Raw genomic sequence first — 19,974 nt, 5'->3', positions numbered from 1 at the left:
ACTTAGGACAGAGGGACACTTGATCACACAGAGAATGTTCACGCAGAATCACTTGGATCCCTTAAGACCCAAAGTTTTGAGATCAATCAGCTACTAGGAACCAGACAGGCTTAGATGGGCCAAATGACCTCTTGTTCGTAAAATGTTATTATGTGTAAGTGTGTATAAAAAGGAGGCGATTTCCGGTTAGTAGCAGACCATGTTGACTGACAGCTCTTCACACCTAAAAGAAAACCAGTGCCTGTTTCTTCAGAGGTCCTTATAGGGAAAACAGTGCTTAATCTGGTAAAAATGTAATCTCCAAAGCTACTAGGCCCTTATAGTTTTAGAAGATTATACAATTAGTTTTTATTATTCTAACAAAATCCATCCAGAAAACACATCAATCCCCAATTCAACAATGTCTGCCAGCATATCCATATCGCTCTGTGCAGTCTGTCATAGCCCTTTATAAACACTACATTTTGATGACCAGGCAAAGCCAGTCCTCTTTGAGTATTGCATTCTAGATTTATTTATCCATTAAACAGAGTTCAATCTCTGTGAAACCAGGACATTAAGTTACTTTCAATGAAAACTGCAATGTTCCTTTAATAAAAGTAATCTCTCCAGGTAAGTTTTGTTGTGCCTTGAACACTTGACTGAAACCTGTTAGTAGACTGTGTGTCTAAACGAGTTACCCTGGGGATGTGGCCAGGGGCGCCCCCAGAAATCTTTCACATGGTAAGCGAAACTGAACCACACCGACATCCCATCTCATGCCGATAACGACTCTGCATCAACATGCTGTAAAATGTTTCAGCCTATCAGAGTGCTGCATTTTTGTTCTTCCTTGCACTGTGCATCCAGCACCTAAACTGTCACATTAGAAAACTGCAAATCAAATTGCATCCCTGTTTCCCTTTCTAAAAATGAATAAACACTATGCCCTGCCATCAAGACAGAACAGCAACTACACTGACTGCAACCAAACAGTCCACAACAACAATAAAAGGTACAAATAAAACCTATTTGAAATACAGACTTAAACCAGGGAAAAAACTCTCTCACAACACTGTTATGCTGGTTCCATTATTAATCATACTCTCACAACCAATTTATTACTACTCACCCCCTATGCAGGGACTATAAACATAAACGTATTATTATTTGTTTTTAATCTTGCATGTTGTGACCAAACAGGCAGTTTAAATAAAACATCAATAACAACAATAACAACAACAACAACAACAACAACAACACCACCACCACCACCACCACCACAACTTGACAATTATGTGTTAATGATAGAAAATGTATTTTTCATTTTAATATAAGACACTAATAAAATGAAAATACAACTTGTATAACTGTGTACCATGCTCAATCCTGGAAGAGCAGCACAATTTTGATCATGCAGGACTAACAGCCAATGCTGCCAACATATTTTCGGCACTTAAAACTCCATCACCGTTATTGTCAGAAACAGACAGCTTGGCGCTTTTACTGATTTTTTTCCCTCCAACATTCTGGGACATCAGAAGAAAGATTTTTGCTCTTTTTCAAGCTTCAACCAAACGTATCTGCTTCTGTTTGCTCATTATTACCACTAAATAAACAGTACAATCCTGTAAGCTTAAATTATATGTTTCTTTTCAACCAATCGCACAAGATTATATGCGAGTCCACACCTATGACGCCCAATTTTGCAAACCAATGGTACACACAGTGAGTAACGTTCATACGGCTGTGGGCGCCAATGGAAAGTCTTGTATGGTACATATAGCTGGGAACAGGAAGTACTGTAACTAATTTATTACGGTACAATTCCATGTTAATTTAACTGAGAAACAAACAACTTGATAGAGTAATATATGACTATACATATGACTTCTGGGTTTTATGGAACAACACTTCACCTAAAGATAACCCAGCAGGTATATAAAATTATCCTTTTCCATTATTGTTCTCAAAACACAATCTCAGTAAAGGTTCTCTTCTGTTAAAGGTCCCACCAACTTACTAAACGCCCACACAAAATATTGTTTTTTGATGACACACCTGTTAATATACACTTAAAATCCTGACAACACGTCATAAGTTCTTGCTGCTCCCCAGATGCCACAAGTCAGGATAACTGCATTTAAGAAAATAAAATACCTTGACCCAAGAAGGAAGGCCCAGGACTCAGAATTTATGAGGTGATGCTGAAACCTTCACTTCAGGGATTTGCTCTTAAAGCAGAGTTAGGAAACACAGAAGCAGAAGGTAAATGGCAGAAGCCTGGCTGAAGTGTGTTTGGAAACATTGGCATTTTCTTCCCTCAAAAGACAGCTCAGTTTTCAGACAGAGAACTTATACTGGCAGTGAGCAGTATACTTTTGTTTTTGTTAAGAATAGTAGTTTTTAATTAAATTGCTGTGTATCAGGACTAGCTAGTGCTGCTGACGAATGTGATGACTGACTGCAGCAACTCCCCAGTAATGTTGTTGAAGCTGACACCCTGGGATCCTTCAAGAAGCTGCTTGATGAGATTTTGGGATCAATAAGATACTAACAACCAAACGAGCAAGATGGGCCGAATGGCCTCCTCTCGTTTGTAAACTTTCTTATGTTCTTATGTTTTAAAGGTTGTAAATCCTGACTGTGATTTCCCCACTCAGATCTTAGAATGGTGGGACACAAGCAGGCCATATCCTAGATTTCACTATCCGTCTCAGGAAGTAAAGGTGCAACTATACACCAAATTCAAGAAATGGTACATATTGCAACACAAAGATGACAATGCATTTGAATGAGACATTTTTTAGTACATTTACCCGCTGAACATGCTTTTACATTAGACCACAACCCTTTCAATCCATTTTGTAACTACTATTGCCATAGTATGGGTTTACATTGCGATTTCTCATAGCGCTTTCCTTTTTGTTTCCCTTCAATTAGCCAGTCTTGTTTAATAGAGATGCTGAATCTATTTTGGAGGCAACAGAAACAAGTTGCCATTCATGACGGTGTAGCCTACATTGGCCAGACTTCTCCTAATGAAGACGAAGAGTCCATAAAGCATCAAGCGTTTGCCACAATATCTCCATGCCTGTATGGGCACATCTAAAACCAGTTTTACAGTGACTAAAGGAGAGTGGGGTTACTATACTGCATGTATGGAGTGATGGCCCAACTTCTGAATACAGCAATAAAGGAAACTTTTTATCTACTCAGTACATTTCCATTCACAAAAGACTTTAAACAAGTCTTAAGATTTAGAAGTGAGTAGTTTTTCGAGATTTACGATTATACTGTAAATTTACAGTATAATCGTAAATCTTGAAAAACTACTCACTTCTAAATCTTTTGTAGTCATTTTTGTATTACTTTAGTATAAATACATGTTAATTTGGATTCATATGTTGTTTTTTTCTCACTTTATGTAAACGAAGGCACAAATTCGCCCGTTTTCTCATTGGAAATAGTGATATTTTGAAATTTACCTGTTCTGGTCACAAAAGCAAAGTTTGTGGGGAATAATAGCCATTTTCTATACTTTTGAGGCATAAGCAATTAGGAAATAACACTTACTACCCAGGAACAAAAAATAAATAAAATTGTTACACGGTGTTATCATTCCTCTTACTGCGAGCGTGTGAGAAGCACTACCCTGGAAAATGAGATGTGCAGCAAATCTCAAATGGGGTCCCTCTTAAACAAATAATTCATTTTTTTGAAAATTGATTTGGTCCACAGGGGAAAATTCATAAAATATGATTAGTGATTATTTTGTGTCAAATTGCCTAGTTAAGAAAACTAAATTAGGTTTCTTTTACCAACAGTTAAAAAATTCCCTGACAGATAAGACCTAAATCAAAAAGGAAACAGTGAATTTACTATAGCAAAACCAAAATGAAATAAATGTTTCCCACAATACTAACGTAGAAATAGCAGCAACCTGTTATTAAAAAGGTCTTGAAATAATAAAATGGAAACTGGCTACGATGAATACTTCCCTGGGTCGTAAAGTTAATTCCCTACATGCTTCCACTGGCTTGCACCAAGGAGGCTTTCAAAGCAGCGATAGCTAAGGGCATATTTCAGTAGCAAATTATTATTATGAAGGATTTTCCTGTTCACTCATTAATCACAGTGTTAGAAGTTGAAGCCAAAAATAAACAGGGAAATAGAAAGAACAAAGCATATTCTTGGTAATACTAAAAGTGCAAGGTAATTATTTTCGTCTCTATCTTTACAGCTAGCTTTTACAGCAATTGTAGTTATGTGGGGAAATGCATTAGATTTAGTTTAAAAGAAGATATTGGCCCACAGTAACTATCAAGTGAACATAAGAAAAGTCATGAACAACGGGAGGCCATTTGGCCCATCTATGCTTGTCCGATTTGCAATGATGAGCAGGCTGATTTGATGTTAATCTAGGCCAGCCACGGATTGTGGGATGTGCACAGTGAACATTTATTTTAGTAGTCAAATGTTTCAGACCATACACAGTCTAGTTCCACAGTTCTATTCAATAACATACATGGCACCGAGCCAGACACTTGTATTATTTAGCCCAATAGTTAACCCGCCTTACTCTGGATACATCCAAGGCATGTCTACACAGCTCTCTGCCCTCCTCGCAACTGAGAGATAATCGAGTACAACCCGGTAGGTGGCACAGTAGAAATTTATACATAAAGGTGCAGTAAGCAATTAGTTAAGGGTTATTACAGGGCTGTAGTTGCACGTCAGTCGATTTTAAAAGTATTCAAATGATTCAGCAGCAATAACTGGACTCAGTAACTCATTCCTAAAGATTCACCACTTTTTTATTTAAAACAGTGCCTCTACTTTTTGTCCTAAGTCTGTCTCCACTCGATTTTCAATGTGTCCTCTAGTCCTAGTCTCTGTAGTGTCTATTTTAAAAACGTCACTGGTCAATATTAGACTCTTTCCAAAGCCACAATGTCCTTTTTGTAAGGCAGGGGACAGGAGTGAACGCAGTCTTAGTGCAGTCTCACTATGGTACAACTCCTGATTTTTAGTTTTCATTATATAACCAAGCATTGTGTTTGCCTTTCAATTGCCTCACTACACTCTCTGTCTAGTGACAGTGATAAGTTTATTACACCACCAAGGTCTTTCTCATGACAGGCCTGTTCTAGTTCTTTACCACCCATTTGGTATTTTAATTCTATATTTTTGTCACTGATAAGTAACACCTTATTTATTAACATTACTTTTAAGATATTTTCCTTGTAACAGTTTCCCACGATACATTTGCACAGTAATTTTGCAGTTTGCAATCACCATAGTATTTATGGTTTGCCATTTTTAAATTATTTGTTTTTTATATGCTTTATCATACCTCTCAAGGCTTTAAAAGTTTTTACCAATGCTTTCACTATGCTTCATAGCGGGGGTGTTGGCCACGGATTCCCCCAGCTTCATTTTGTCTGCAGATTTGACAAGTATGCTAACTAACCCTCTGTCCAGATCATTTATGAAAATAAGAAAGAGCAGGAGTCCCAGCATGGGTTAACCCTAACCCTAATAGAAACAAACAGAAAAATATGTCTTCCATCTAAATGAGTGATCACCTTGAGAAAAATTTAGTAGGGCTTGAGGAAACGTTCTTGACATCATACCTGCTGATAAAATCCGGTGGATTTCGATTTCCCTGTTTATTCAATTTACTGCATTTCATATAACATTTCAGCAAAAAATATAGAGTTCATAGTTTGGTCATCAAATTGATTGACCAGATCATGCAAATACAGTGTAGTAAAAAATAAAATAATATACATAAAACTAAGCAATCAATTCACAGAAGATAAGGTACAAGAAAGATGTGATGCTATTGGGAGGCAAGAAAATATTTTTTAAACATTAAAGATTGATGTACTGTATCAGAAAAACTACAAACCTGAGAGGTTATTATTACGATAGAGAGGTGCCAAAAATGTAATATCCTTAGGTTAAACTGTAATTGCAGTGTATTTCACTTGGAAAAAAAGTTTTAAAAGAACTGTAGAGTTTCGTATTATAGATTAAAAGAATACAACAACTATTTACTATTACATTAAGTACCTCTTAATCCCCATAAGGCTGTTATACGTCTTTCCTGTCATAAAATTGGAATCTTGAAGATTTGAAATATACCATGCCTTAGGGACAGGATGTTCTATGCGTTAGTTACAGCAGAACAATTCAGTCAGAATGTTTTAAAGTCAGCCAAAATGACTACCACATATTAACTTAACCATATAAAGTGGTACTGAATTCACCTGGTAGTCTTCCATTTGTCTTACAGAAAAGCTCCTGTTTTATGAATGGGGTATTACTTGTTTTTATTCCAGGCGGGTGCTTGTAATAATCAACCATTACATTGTATAGCACTTCAAGGAAGTTTATAGTAAAAAGAAAACATGTGTGAATTCATCACAAAAACAGATAACTTGCTATTGATAAACAAGAAATGTTCCAGGTTCCTTAAACCACCCATGATTTCTAAAAGCTAGGAACAGAAAACAAAAACCACAAAAACAATAAGGGTTGTGAACCCTGTGATTTGTACCTCCAACATATTTCCTGTTTTCAGAGCTGCAGTTAGTTACTGATTATGTTTAATGATTTTACAGGTATACTATCCTCCCCTTTAGCTGGCACGTTATTATGGTAAAATCTCAATGACTGTCTCACAATGACCTGTAACAGTGCTGCTCTGTGTTTTGAAGACTGCCCCTACAGCACACTGACATATTTGTTTATACAGAGAAATGTGTATGAAACTAGTATTCCAATGAAGATTTTGGAACCAGCTGACTGGTATTAATTAAAGTATGTTTCTATTGACTCATCATACACAATGGGAAAGTGTGTAGTAAAACTTTAGGTATTTATTAACCTAAAACTTGTAAACATATATATGAAATTATTTTGTTCATGCAGCTTAACCTTCAGTGAATACAAAAAGTTAGAACAAGGTTAGCTTTCTAATAAACTTCAATAACTGATCCATACAAAGAATTGTGTAGTGCATGTAAGCATAAAGGTCTGATTACACCAGGAGCGGTAGTGGAAAGCAATAAACGTGTGGTTTTTCATATTACACTGGCAGCGGGAAACCTTGCGGTATATGTAAATGTATTATCACGTTAATGTTGAGAAAAAATGAATTTGATGAAGGATGTCAAGAAATAAAGGTTAAATATATTTGTGCATGTGTCTATTTAAAAAAAAAAAAAATGCAGCGTTTCACCTGTGTAGCACTAACCAGAGTGACCATTATATTTACATTAATAAACGTTATAAAATGGATATATATACACACACACACACACACACACACAGTACTGTGCAAAAGTTTTAGGCAGGTATGAAGAAATGCTGTAAAGTAAGAATGCTTTCAAAAATAGACATGTTAATAGATTATATTTATCAATTAACAAAATACAAAGTGAGTGAATAGAAGAAAAATCTACATCAAATCAATATTTGGTGTGACCACCCTTTGCCTTCAAAACAGCATCAATTCTTCTAGGTACACTTGCACACAGTTTTTGAAGGAACTCGGCAGGTAGGTTGGCCCAAACATCTTGGAGAACTAACAACAGTTCTTCTGTGGATTTAGGCAGCCTCAGTTGCTTCCCTCTCTTCATGTAATCCCAGACAGACTCGATGATGTTGAGATCAGGGCTCTGTGGGGGCCATATCATCACTTCCAGGACTCCTTGTTCTTCTTTACGCTGAAGATAGTTCTTAATGGCTTTCACTGTAGGTTTGGGGTCGTTGTTATGCTGCAGAATAAATTTGGGGCCAATCAGATGCCTCTGCCACTGTTCAGCTGCTGGTGGCAATGCTGCCAGCTTCCCAGCTGCCAGCGGAAATGCTGTCAGCAGAGCCATCAATGGCTCCCAGGCTGGCTTCTCCAGCCCCAGAAAATCCCTGGTCAGCAGTAAAGGACCTCCAGGGCAGGCATGTCCGGGCAATAGCACACGGGCAACCCCAGATGACGGCGAGCAGGCCTACCAAGGCGTGCCTTCTCCCTCTCGCACGGGAGACACTGATACCTGGGCTGCTGTTCTCTCCATATCTGCCTCTAGGTAGTAGAGGACCAACTCCACAACCTTCTCCAGTGATCTTGGGCTGTGTCCTCACCGCTAGACCCCCTATCCCCAAACAAACAATGGACAAACACGAAACAAACAAGTATCATTGTTTGTTTTTAGTTTTTACTTTCCTCTCCCCCATTCTCCACTCACCAAACACCTAGCCCCACTGTGCTGGGATTGAATTACTAATTTATCATTCACTTGAATCCCAGCATGTGAACTAATTTGTGCAATCCCCGTACCCACATCCTAATACATATTGTATTTGTACGTGAAGTGATTGTGCAATCCCTGTGCCTAAATACAAATATACATTTTAACAACACTTGTGCTACATAGCCCAATGTATACCCCGTGCGGATCAGGGATCCGGTTCCAGTGGGTGCTATTATGTTTTTTGTAAAACTGATTATTAAAACATTAATTTCTGTCAAAAATACATTTGATAACTATAATTGACACGTTCATGCTTTAGAGAAAATCTGCAAAATATTTATTACAGCAATAACAGGGCTTTTAAAGTTTTGAGTGATGAAAACACTTTGGGTAAAGTGAATCTGTTGCACCTCAATAGGATCATTCGCAAGACAACCTGAAGCAGAACACGACACGATTTCACGATTGCCACGATTTCAGCTCGTCGGCACCAAAGCAGGAACCGGGTACCCGATTTCAAAGGAACCGGTTCACACACCTCTACATTTTTAAGTGATTTACACTAGCAGTGGAGTGGAGCTTGAGTGGAGCTGGCTGCAGAATTAGAAGCACGAGAGCAGAGTGCGAGTGGAGCGGAACGGACTGGGGAAATAAAAGCCTTGGAGCGAGCGGTTTCAAAAGAGGAAGAGAGTCAGAAGCAGCATTTATAAGTGCTGTACTCCACTCACATGCTCTGCTCCAAACCTGAATGAGCATGACATGCACCATAAATTCAAAATTGAGCCTAACATGCACCATAAATCAAAATGTACAGTCCCATTTACTAACAGAAAACATATTAATTTAGGTGCACATTACTTGGCTAATTAACATACCATAGCGTGCACACTACTATTGTCAGTGATAATTTAATGTGCACGATAATATCCAAGATTTACCAATGACCACCGTGATATAAAAAACCACAGCAGTCCAGGCGTATCTTTTGGCTTATTGTGAAAGGTGGAGCTGGCTTACATTGACTGAAAATGAGTGATCAACAGACGTAGTCCTCCGCTGGGGACAGGCAGAGGCAACGTAAAGTGAAACTGCACGCATTGGAGTTAGAAATTCTAGCTGAGGAGGTTGTTTTAAATTATAATACTTTGTTTGGTCCAGTTTTTTATTTAACCACTCTGTTATTTGTACCAATGTAATGAACTATAAAATACAACCTAACAAATGATAACATTAACACGTTTATTCACACTTAATATAACCTGTTATTTTCACTGCTCTATATGAAAACTTTAATGCAAGTAATGCTTCCATGATACCAGAGAGATTTCAGCCCAGAAAAATAGGTTTAAATAGTGTGCCTATCAGTGGTTGAAGCCTGGTTTCTAAACTAACTAATTATCGCTCACTTTAAGGTGCACACTGTGATTAGCTCCCTTTAGTAAATATGGTGTGAATGAAGCTCATCTCATTATCCAGAGCGGGGTGCCCCATTTAAATACATTATCATGCATTACCATATGAATCACATATTCATTCTGATTATCATAGTGTGGCACAATAAAATCAGTGTGTGCCATAATATGCCCTCTATTTCATGCGATAATGAATACAATTGCAATAGTAAATACGGAAATCATGAATGTGCACAGCAATTGCAATTATGGTGCACCATAACGTTTAGTGCCCTGTCATAAATGAGTTTCACTGTCAGCAATATTTATGGTACTTGTCAGAAAACTCATAATTATTGCAGTCAGAACAATAACCTGTAAACTCTTTACAACTATGCAGTCAGAAGTTTTTCTGTGATTATCATTTGCAATTCATTTTTCATATTAAGTTCACAATTTACTAACTGTACCGGTACATCACGTTTTTAATTTGAAGCTTTATCAACAAATTTGTTCTATAATTAATGGGTAATTTTACAATTTATTAACAGTGGCATTTTTTTTTTTTTTTTTATATATAAAGTATTTCCTGTTAATAATATGGACCATAGATCATGATTAAAATGCATTTTCTTTCTGTATAATCTAGTTAAACCAAAGGCTGATAAATCTGTCTTCACTGGGGTTGTCTAAAATAACGGTATTTGTGGTTTTCCTTTCAAAAATCCTTACTCCTTCTGACTTCTAAGACAAACATAAATTATAAACCAGTCACACCCACTTCTTTTTAAGTGTTAATGATTTTGTCCGTTTGAGGTGTTCAAAAAAATGTAATGTCAGAAGTTGGATTCCCCACTGGAGATCATATTTTATTTAATGGGATTGTTTAACCCCTTTTGGGATGGGATTGAGTTCCTTCTACAAACATAAACACTAACAGTGCCATGTTTTTGAGGGGAAATGGCTGGTTAGCTGAGAATGAAAATCTCAGGGTTGAGAGTGTATTTTCTATTTTATGGGGCCATACAATTTAGTGTTCAGTATTCATTAAAATGAACAAATATTGAACATTAAATAATTTTCTCACCCACATACCGTTCACGGTATTTGGTTTATTTTTTTGGTTTTTCATCACATCCTTGAAACTTCTTTTTACAAAATCTGAGCTCAAGGACCAGTGATATATTCTCTACTAAGACATACAACATTCTTCTAGTTAGTTCCCACAATGGGCTTTTTGTGTCAATGTCAGACTAATTTGATTAGTAGTTAGTTTCACCTCCCACACCTGTTCCCTGCTTGTAGTTTAGATGCCTCATCGTTAATGATGTTGCATCCTAAAATATATTGTTACAGAACACTTTTTCATTCAATCCAAGGCACAGCAAACTAGCTTGTATTGTACATGGCGTTCTTTTTTTTTTTTTTTTTTTTTTTTTTTGGCAACAAAAATGCTATCTCCCGCCTTCATTGTAAGATCCAGTACCTATTTATTTGTTTATTTATTTATTTTTTACAAACTAACCCCTGAAAGAAAGGTATGATAAAAATTATATAAATTAACATGTATCTATTAAATGCAAAATCTTATTTTTTGAGACAGATGAAATGGAGGGAAGGGAGAAGAGACTGGGAGACATGGGTAAGTGAGCTGCCTCAATAGCAGGTGAGCACGAGCCCCAGCTGCCAGAACATGAGAGGGCTGACAAAAGACTCATATTCAAATTGTACCAATGACCCAAGCAGTGAAAGTGTGACCATTTTTCTGGAAGGGAAGGAAAGTAAAAACTTTTATTTTCATAGTGTGGTACTAGATTTTTTAAAAGGAAAGTACATGTTTGCAAACTGCACACTGAAGACCTATATAATTACATTACAGGTCTGATTGTGCTAGCTACAATACAACCACTTTACTGATGATGTACCTGAAACAGCAACGAATTTCACCTAAATTCAGCAAAATTAATGCAGTTTGTTTTATAATATTTACCGTATATGTTTTTGTTTTGGCTAGCAATGTAAGCTATGGTTGTTGTGTGAATGTGACAGATATGTGTATGAAACTCTGTGTTTCACTAAGATGTGTGCTTGCATTCAAATTGTCTACCCCCTCTCAAACAGTGCCTTGCCTTTGTTTTAATTTTGTAGCAGGGTTTAGTTTTATAGAGTGGTAAGACACCACCCACTTGATATATCGCGGGTGTCGGGGTCCAATACAAATCCGCTATATGTCGAGGGCCACGATAGAGCGAGAGACCCATAGAAAAACAAATAGGCTAACAAATAAATTTACCGTATAACTACTCCCTCATTGTATCAGGGGCGTCAGGGTCCAGTATAAGTCCTCTACGCACCCTGCTTTTTCTCATTTTTTCGTATAAAGAGTAGTACACCATTTTAATTCGTACAGCGGAGGGCAATTGGTTCTCCTCAACTTCAGTCTGCAATTAAGGAGTCTTCCTCTCCTTTCTCAAATGCCCAAACCCGCTGCATTGAAAGAATCCACTCCCAACAGGCGTGTTGCTAGGGAGCCAACGTCACTGCCCTGTGACTTTTGCTAGTGCGTTGCTACCACAAGTGAACACCTTGCTGACTAAAATAAAAACCGCTTCAGCAATGTAGATATTTAGTTTGCATTGTGTTATTGTGCAATGCATGTGTATATGATAACAACAGTATGATATTAATGCTTTGTTTTTAATTGTTTTGTATATTTTTGGTTGCGATGTGCAGTTCAAAATAAAATTAACAGTAATTGTAAGTGCCTATGTATATTGCAGCTAAGGCATGTGCAGTTACAGTAAAAATGGGGAGCCAACTCCATGACCCCTGTAGTTGAGAAAGATTACAAGCTCTATAATTAATGTTGTTACTCTTTTGTGCAGATGTTAAAGTAATTATAGCTAACAAAATAATTCTGTAAATCTTACCTACTGTATTTTGGAATTCTATTAGCAACATAGGTCTGAAATATGCAGTTTTGAAAGCAACGTGTATTTTCATTTTAAACCATGTTATACTACTTTAGGTTAAGAGAAGTAGGCCCTGGTCACCATAGTAACATCTGATAAGTATTTATAACTTGACCAACTGGACCACCACCGAAGAAACTCAGCATAAACCTAAAAAAGTCTCTTAACCCTTTGAGATACTATTGTCGGACCTTGTCCGACATCATTAAAAAAGATATAAAGCACAGGTACCCAGTCGTTTTTTCTCTGGAAAAAACAGAGAAAACATTTTGATAACAAAGAGTATCACAGACATTTGCAGAGTTTTTTTGAGATGTTATAGTAATAAAATAATGACTTGGATTACATTATTGAGGAGCTTGGCGATAAAACGAGTGATCAGGAGAGGATGTATCAGTATACACGTCTATAAAGAGGTATGTGAAATACAGCGAACAAGGGGTGGGGCTTTGTTGAAGATACAGCACTCAGGTTTAAAAGGCATTGAATTGCAAAAAATATTTTAAACAGCGTGTGTAAAATAAACAGCGCATGTGAAAATAAACTGGACCTGACGTGCTTTACAAGTGCTAAATAAATGGACTGCAAAGGGTTAAAATGAAAAGATACTGAAACCGAACAATAAAACTGAAATATATCTTTCTGAATTTAGTTAACTGAAAAAAACTAAATAAAAATTTTAAACAAAAACTAAAACAGAAACAAAATAATAATCTTACCAATTAAATAAAAAACTCAATTGAAATGCGGAAACTAAAAATAAAATAATGAAAAGACCAGAGATTAGATTTCTGGCTGACCCTTTTGAAGCAGCTTCTCGAATGGAAACCTTTGAACTCTGGGAAGATGGCAGATTGAAGTCTATTCTAAAGTGGTAAAGCTTCACTTTTGGAGCGCTGTGCCAAAGGATAAACTGCTGCCTGCTGCTGCACCTACCCGGTCGCCAACCTGTGCTCCCAACGACCCGTCTACATCACCCGGGTCCCCTGTCGTCGGTTCTCAGTCCCATGATAGAGGTGCAGGAACCTAAACTGACCCGTCCTCCACCCCATCCACAAGAAGTAAAAATAAAAAGGGACAATATGGGACTCATGGGGAAATTGGTTTTACAGAGGGGGGATTATTCAAGGAGGGAGGTGGCCGATTGCAGCCGTATAGCTTTGGCACAGTGTTTTGTTTAGCTGTGTGGGTTTTAATAAAGATTTATTATTTTGAATTTAAGTTTGGCAGGGATGGGCAAGCAAGCAAAAGCCATCTTTTATTTATTTTGGCATATACCACCAGACTGTGGCTGACAAATCACCAAAGTCAGCAAATAGCTAAAATCACTCTTTAGATTACTCAATAAACCCTTCGCTTACAGTCCTTACGATCATAGCATCCAATCCCACAATTGAAAAAAATATTTTAATACAAAATAATAATTATAGCAATTATAGGGCTGTATTCTGATCACAGCACAAATGCGAGTGCAAGCGCAAAAGGCATTTGCCCCCTATTTTGTGGAGTATAAATGGAGCGAAGATGTTAAAAAAAAAAAAAAAAAAAAGTGTTGAAATTGTATTCTGAAGACATGTCTTGCACAGTTCTAGAGCACCTGCCCTGTCGCCATGGGTTGGCATAAATTTCGAGGTATGGTATCATCAACATATTCACCAAAGCAATTCTGATATTCTGACGGCGCAGTGGGGTCCCAAATAGACAATTGAGCACTGTGTTAACAATTGAACACACTATAAAAATCAATGTAGTCCTATGTAGCAGCTGTGCATTTGGACTGACATAGAAAGAGGAGATCAAGAAAGAAAAGTAAAAAAGAACCAAAAAAGACAAAATGTAAGAAACTAACAGTATTATTCATAAATTAACAAACAAATATGAATTTAAAAATAAATTCAAATTGCAGATACAAATCCTTTTGCAGATACAATGGAGTACTACGTTTATTTTCATGAGGACTAGCAATTATTACAACTGAAAATATGTACATACAGTATATGGAGAGCAGCATAACAGGAGCGCCACTTATGTATTTGTATGACCCTGTTCACGCTACTGGTGCCCCAAGTGGTATTAGTAAACATCAGGATCCCATAGCTCAAAGAAGGAGCCCTTTTCTTTTTTAGATGATGTGTGATCTACCACTCTGTGGAAAGAAAACCTCTTTTTGGGGGGGGGGGGGGGGGGGGGGGGGGGGGGGGGGGGGGGGGGGGGGGGATCTCTGGTGGCCCAGGCAGAGAGATAGCCCCCACTGCGGGCATACTGGCAATATTCTGTTGAGCTGTGGAAATGTCAGAGAGACAGGAGTGAATGTAGGTTTCTACTGCAGAGGATGTCCAGCGCCCCATTGTTTTAATCAAATGTTGATTGATGTTAGCTTTGGCTGCGGAGGTAGCTGCGCCTATGCGAAAAGAATGGGAAGTGTAGAACTGCGGGCGTACACTTGCTTTAGAGATGAGATACGAGAGGTGGGACAAAAACCAGCTCCTTGTAACTTCTTGTAACTACACAATGATTGCTGTTAATTAAAGGATCCGAAGAATAAATGAGAATTAAGCTTGCAGAGCAGAATGAGCTATCCTTGACAGAACTGCTTCGTTTGGAAATACGGAGGAAAAGGATATAAAGAGAGTTAAGAACTAAGGACAGATCACTGCAACAAATACCTACTGAAGGGAAACTGGATTGGGAAGGAATTGCAAACTCGGAGCACGGGGGAAACCAAAAAAGGCAATCAGATAGATAAACTCCATAACTAGATCATTGAAGGTGTTGAAACAACCTTGGTGAAGAATTGATATATTAATAGGATATTAATAGAAGATTAATAGGATTTAAATAGTTCCTGTGGATAAGTGAAGGCAGTCTTTTGCGTGAACGAGGAAGGCAAGCATAAAGTCCAGGTTGAATGGAGTTGGAGGAACCCGGTTTTGATTGCAGAATAATGAAAAGGTAGGCCAACAAGATGAGAAGGAGGAATGAGTAGAAGGCGCGAGGGTGTTGATAATGTATCCCTAGGCAACAGTGAACAGGTTTTGAATAGCTGGGTTCATCTCATCACGAGTTTGCTGAATGGAGAGACTGCCAGAGGGAAACGCTGAGAAGATGGAACCAGACATCTGAACCTGGGAATCAGAAGACGAGAAAGGGCATCGGCAGCATTATTACAGGCTTGAATGATGAAGTTGTTACATACGCAGATCCAGACGAGGCAGGGTAATAACTGCATGATTAATCACAGTAAAATAAAATTGACTTCTTTTTCCAGCAGGGTCCCCATAAATGAGCCGCCACCACTATGGATAGATTTCTAGTAGGGCGGTACATTTCAACTGAGGAAAACCATTGCTGAGAGAAGAACCCGCCAAAACCAGAGAAGAATGCGTCGGTGTGCAGAAATGGGTCATGCTGGGCTGAGATGAAGTCGTCATAGAAAAGAGATAAATCATTCCAGTGTTGTAACAGAGAGGACCACATCCTGATTTCTTTTCTTGCCTCTGCTGAAATGTTAACAAAAGAGTTGAGATTTTTTACTTTGGCAGATAGAGCAAGAAGACGAGAAATGAATGTCCTGCCATGCGGAATGATATGAATAGCGAAGTTGAAGTGACCGAGCAGTGAAAGAAGATCACGTTTCTTGACAGTGTTGGAAATCTGGAATTCTTGAATGAGAGAACGGATGCGAGTGAGCTTGCTGGGAGGAAGGTGGGCTTCGAAGTGCATGGTATTGGGTGTGATTCTGAGAAATTCCAGGGTGTCCATTGGTCTGATGGTTTTGTCTTCTGAAAGTGGAACGCCCACTGATTTAAAAGAGGGTTTTGAGAGTTGTGATTGCTTGAGCTGGGGGATCCGAGGGAGGCAAAACCAGAAGAAAATCTTCAAGGAGATGGAGAAGGAAAGGGATGTGGTGAATATTTAACAGAATCCAACATAAAGCTTCAGAAAGAGAGTCAAAAATCTTGGGGCTGCTGCGGCAGACAAAAGTCAGCTGGGTGGAAAAATAGAATTTATTGTTCCTACATATCCTGAAGAGGTGACGGAGGGAGGGGATAATGGGCATGACTTTAAAATGCATCTGAAATATTTGCTTTGGCTAACCAGGATCCTCGGCAAGCAGTCTTAATTGAGTGAGTTGATGGCATCGAAGATGGTGATGGAGTGGAGGAAGAATGGATCTAAAAGGATTGGAGAGTTAATGCTGCTGAAAAGGCTTTTATGAGGAGCTGATAGACCAATGATGAGCCGTTTTTTACCAGACATCGTTCTGGTAGTTATACCAGTTAATGCAAAACGGGGGGGGGGGGGGGGGGGGGGGGGGGGGGGGGGGGACGATGATAAGGGTGCCAAACATAAACCCCTTAGATACTTCTGATTTGATGAGAGTTTTAACTATTGCAGGTTCTTTGATATTTGAATGTGCAGTGATGTGCAGTGATGAAGGGGTGTGTTCAATTCCTGCAGAAAAAAACATCAGAAAGGTAGTAGATGAGATATTTGATGAAAATACGGTCTGGGCGATTTTACAATAAATTATTCAGTGTAAGGATAGATATAGGTGTGAACACTGTTAAAAGAAGAGAGAGTCATTTGGAAGCTAATGGGCAGATGGACCGAGAGTGGGTGTAGCCGCAGAAACTGCACATATGAATATATCTACAATGATCCAGAGAGCAGTATTTCTCATTGAAGTTATTGCAGAGCTGTCTGCCGCCAGAAAATTTGATTACACATCCGTAAACATAAGATGAAGGGTTACTGTGAGAAGATTCTGGAAGATTCTAGATTCTAGAAGAATGAATATGGTTAAATGATGAAAGATGGTCTTTAAAGCGAGGTGGAGTTGGCATGAAAAATGGTTTGTCTGAGGCAGGCAGAGGGAGGTTGAGTGTGCAGTGGATGCGCACACGCCACAAGCATTTGCTCTGAGCCCACTGAAAACTTTATTGAAAAGATGTGGATCAGATTGGGACCAGTTGATGATGATATAATCCATGGTGAGAACTGAGTCTGCTTTAGCTGAAAATGATTTGTGGTACTACTATTTTGAACACAGGAGTCCAGTTCATGCCGACGGTTGGGATATGATTCACACATTACATCGCTGTAAACAGAAAAAGCCAGCACAAATTCTCCCAGTATAAGATTTTTAAGATGCCTAGGGTTCCTGGGTTTCAGTATTACAGAAAGAGCCCTGCAGTCGATGATTCTCTGATCTAAAAATTCCGAAGTGGTAATAAGAATAGAAACTAAATTAACATCTTTACCTTCAATGATACTGGGTCTCAGTTGAGGAGACAGGGAGTGCCTGTGAACAGATAAAGCAGAGGTGGAGCCAGCACAAGAAGCAGAAGCCAAGCTGTAGACTGGCAGGTCGACTAGGGACAGGAGTTGCTGGAACGGCAGAAATGATGGATGCAGTAGAGCTTGCAGCGGCTGCTGGAGTAATGACAGAAATGGTGGCTGAAGGGACGGACAAATTAACTTCCATACAATAACTCGTCAGTCCAGATTTCCCAGGCTGGTGCTGAAATCTGAGATGGCATCGGCAACAGGTTGAATTGAGTTGTTTAATGTCCTTGAGAATTGCCTGATGTAGATCGTAGAGTGGATCTTGGACGGTTGGTGGCTGAGGAGCTGGAGAGATTGAGGCTGCTGGCTGCTGAGGATCTGAGCTGGTTGATGGGGCGGCTTGCTGCAAGGATGCAGTGTGGCGTGGATTCCTGAAATGCTGATGATGTCGCTACGGGCTGATGAGAAAAGATAGGTTTGGCTGAAATGCTGTTGCACTATAGAATAAACATGGACTTGCGTTCACTGTCCGCTGGAATCGGAATACCTCTTTTAAAAAGAGTTTTCAGGAGTTTATCGACTGACCAGTCTTCAAAATACAGCCGAGCTGGAGAGGATTCCCAAGATTCACGGTGATTGCTTCTCCGTGGCTGGGCTGCAGAACAATTTGCGCAAAATATTCAAAGATCTTCTTGTCTGAAACCGCAATGTTGATCGGCACCAAATTTGTCAGGTTTGCTCAGGACAAGGTCCTCCCTAAGTTTTGTAAAATCCCTGCTTTTACGTTAAAAAACATGGCTGCAGCGAGCAAAATAAAAATTTCATGAGTGCTTGTCACAAAGACGGCCAAGTGGGCGGCGTCAGAACCAGGAAGGAATGAAATATACAAAGACGATGATGTGAAATGAAATGATGAAGACGCCTGTTGGCGCCGGTTTATTACAAAATAAAAGGTTTAAACAAACACGAAAACACAGGACACGGCACTCTACGCCAAAATAAATAGACAAACAAAAACAGACTAAACTTAAAACGGTGCACGGACAGACACGGACAAACACGGTGAGCAGATACTTTCTCTTATTATTATTATTATTATTATTATTACTACTATACTTATTTCCTCCGTCTCCAATCCCGTTCTCTGCTCACCGAACACCCCACCCCCAGTATGTGACAACGTGCATCTATATATACTATTGTGCTGGGATTCAATTACCAATTAATTATTCACTTGAATCCCAGCACGTGAATTAATAAAGTGCAATTCCCCGTGCTCACATATTACTACATTTTACTTGCACGTGAAGTGCTGTGCAATCCTCGTGCCTAAATACACATATACATTTTTAAACACTCGTGTTACACAGACCCGTTTATATCCCGTGTACCAATGTCTATACACCAACATTTAAACACACCACACGCAACACATAACAGATAATATACACAGGGGCGGGCACTTTGTTACAGTGCTATATTTTCATATATTTAAGTATAAATCCATACTGCAATAGACTATAGAGACATGAAACTGAGTATGGTAGTACAGGGTAATGTGAAGTACTGTCGATTTCAAAATGGTGTGTTTTGGTCACATGGTTTGGCAGCCATACTGATAATTAAAAAACGACTTATGACCCATAACAGAACAGTGTTATTCAAAGATCTTCTTGTCTGAAACCGCAGCATTGATCGGCAACAAAATTGTCACGTTTGCTCATGACAAGGTCCTTTCTAAGTTTTGTAAAATCCCCACATTTTCATTAAAAAACATGGACGCAGCAAACAAAACAATTTCATGATGCACATTGGATTTGCGCAAAATATTCAAAGATCTTCTTGTCTGAAACTGCAATGTTGATCGGCATCAAAATTGTTATTTTTGCTCATGAGAAGGTCCTTTCTAAAGCTTGTAAAATCCCAGCTTTTTTGTTAAAAAACATGGATACAGCGAGCAAAACAACAATTTCACTAGTGCTATATTTACATATATTAAACTATAAATCTTTAATTTATAGACTAGATACATGAAACTGAGTATGACAGCAGAGGGTAATGTGAAGAACTGTCGATTTAAAAATG

The 19,974-nt window shown here is 38.5% G+C and overlaps 1 protein-coding gene across 2 annotated transcripts in view; it reads right to left on the bottom strand.

The window, feature by feature from the left end:
* LOC121319559 (coiled-coil domain-containing protein 91-like) overlaps positions 1-19,974 on the bottom strand; it is a 171,910-nt gene that overhangs the window by 113,935 nt on the left and 38,001 nt on the right. The gene's annotated exons all lie outside the window — the stretch shown is intronic.

Source organism: Polyodon spathula, chromosome 8, assembly GCF_017654505.1.
Source record: "Polyodon spathula isolate WHYD16114869_AA chromosome 8, ASM1765450v1, whole genome shotgun sequence".
Classification (NCBI taxonomy): domain Eukaryota; kingdom Metazoa; phylum Chordata; class Actinopteri; order Acipenseriformes; family Polyodontidae; genus Polyodon; species Polyodon spathula.
The sequence above is the reverse complement of the archived record's forward strand: the minus strand, read 5'-3'. Positions and strand labels throughout refer to the sequence as shown.